This window comes from Sardina pilchardus, chromosome 17 (genome assembly GCF_963854185.1).
Source record: "Sardina pilchardus chromosome 17, fSarPil1.1, whole genome shotgun sequence".
Lineage (NCBI taxonomy): Eukaryota > Metazoa > Chordata > Actinopteri > Clupeiformes > Clupeidae > Sardina > Sardina pilchardus.
This window is the reverse complement of record NC_085010.1, coordinates 13,367,278-13,369,777: the sequence shown is the minus strand read 5'-3', so window position 1 is coordinate 13,369,777 and position 2,500 is coordinate 13,367,278. Positions and strand designations below refer to the sequence as shown.

The following is a 2,500-nucleotide window of genomic DNA, read 5'->3' as shown; positions in this document are numbered from 1 at the left end:
GCGCGCATGTTCAAAATCAAGGCGACCTTATGAAAGAGAGGCCTTATGGCGGCATTTTGTAGATTCATAATTTATTAACTCACTGTTGAGAAAGAACGTTTCACTGGCATATGCTTCTAATAATATCAATTCATCTATGCTAACAATTCTGGAGGCTGACACCTGCAGCTTCGAATACAGTAGAGAGATTGTCATAACAATGCCAACCTCCATTACAAACGAATCAAGAGACAGGAGTTGTGTGCATAAGAAATGCCCAAGAAATGTTGAGGTTGCTCCTCCAAAAGCGCGTAACTTCTTCCATCATCCGTGAATGACACACAAACACACACACACACACACACACACACTCTCTCTCTCTCGCACACTCTCACACACTCACTCACACACACACATACACACACCGATTTGATGCTGCTAAAGATTTTTATTGGTCAGATAGAAAAGGGTAGAGGCAGAAGAGAAACAGGAGAGAGGGACAGAGAAATATCAGGTGGAGGTGTAGTTCTCCTCCCTGCATGACCACTAGAGGATGCTGTGGTTCAGCTATATTTGCGGATGGCGTCTTTGATGAACTTGGTGTAACTGATCACACGTGTGTACACCCCAGGGTAGCCACGCTGGGTACAGCCACGTGCTAGTACAAAACTCACCACCCCGACCTGGACAAACTTCCCAGAGGACGACTTACACACCAGGGGGCCACCAGAATCGCCCTACACACACACACACACACACACACACACACACATATAAATATATTAATAGAAGTACATATTGTAAACATAATCATCTTGTAAATACTCATTTACAGCACACACACACACACACACACACACACACACACACACACACACACCAGGCATGAACCCTTTTCCCCCTCCATGTATCCGGCACAGAGGTGGTTGTCATTGGTACCGGGCCACATCATCCTGCAGGTGTCGTCATCCACTAGGGGGAGCTTCAGCTGCTGCAGGGTCTTGTTACCTCCTAATGAAGCTAAAAGGCAGAGGACACAGACTAACAGTGAATCCCATTCCTCCTCTTCATCCAACAACTTTGTGTGTCATGCCGTTCTGCGGTGTGTCAGTCGTCTGGTGTTGATGCAGAGCTTTTGGGAAACAACATGAAAGCGATAATGTCTGTTGTTGGTTTTCACCACAAATATGTATATACTGGTAGGCTACTGCACTATTCCCACCCTCTCTTCAATGGTATATTGCATCCTGCATCTTACCTTTGTGGTGTCCACAAGCAGGGTACAGTATACCTTGACAGGGACAACAAGACCACACTCCCCCTCTGGACAATTGTATTACCCTATCCCATGTCTGAGGAAGGGCTGTTGGCCCGAAACGTCACGTCACAATGTGGTGAATAAAAGAAAAAAAGAAATCATTTTGGAGCCCTAGTGTGCGGACTTTTTTGTTCTTTTACTCTTGCCTTTTTTTGAGTCCAGCACCTGCTTTGAAACACTCAGATGTGCGCACCCGCTCTTACACTATTGTATTACCCTATCCCACCCATAGCATCTATTTATTTGTAAATGTTCATACTGTATTCATTCCTTTATTCTTATACATACTGCCCTTATTCTTTTTTTTTAACTGTTTTTTTTATGTTATTGTTGAGTATTGTACTTGAGTGCAAAGATTAACCGGAGTCAAATTCCTTGTTTGTTCACACAAACCTGGCCAATACAGCTGATTCTGATTCTGATTTTTATGTACATAGATATTATCTGCTTTAAGACTGAATATGGTTTTGTATCACAGGAGAAAAAAATGGATTGAGAGTTGAATGTGTTTTATAGATATAACAGGCTGGGCACTGCCTAGGCTCCTCTTAGTAACTTTTTATCACTGAACACACAATTACACACAGGCATGTAGGTAATCGAGAATGCATACATACCCTCATACAAACACACACACACACACACACACACACACACACACACACGCACACACACACACAGACACACACAAATACACACACACACACACACTTACTGTCGTCATCCACGTTGCCCCATCCGGTGACCCAGCACTCAGATCTGGTGCTGAAGACGTCCCGAGGGGTGGGCAGTGCCACGGGCATCACAAGATCGGAGATGACCACATAGTCGTCCAGCTGCACCAGGGCGATGTCATGTTTTTCAAAGTTAAGGTAACCGGGGTGGATAAGGACTCGACGCACGCCGTAGTGCCAGCCAGTGGGCTCTAGAACCTTCAGCAGGCCCACCCGCACTCCTCTCAAACGACTGTATGTGTGTGTGTGTGTGTGTGCGCGTATGTTTGTGTGTTTCCATCCGTGCATGTGTGTGTGTGTGCGTATGTGTGTGTGTGTGTGTGTGTGTGAGAGAGAGAGGGAGTGATATATTGTTATCGATTAAGATAATAAGTCTAAAGTTTAAACCACCCCACCCCCACCTCCAGTTTATACACACACAAAATGAAGAAAACATACATGTTGTCTAAGCAGTGGGCTGCAGTCAGAA

The 2,500-nt window shown here is 44.9% G+C and overlaps 1 long non-coding RNA gene across 1 annotated transcript in view; it reads right to left on the bottom strand.

Annotated features, from left to right (window-relative positions):
- Positions 1 to 2,474: 2,474 nt before the first annotated feature.
- The window catches only part of LOC134061885 (uncharacterized), a 1,646-nt gene continuing 1,620 nt past the window's right edge, over positions 2,475 to 2,500 (bottom strand). The window contains exon 3 of the long non-coding RNA XR_009935397.1: positions 2,475 to 2,500. This exon is cut by the window's right edge and continues 43 nt beyond it. This is a non-coding gene — a long non-coding RNA (uncharacterized LOC134061885).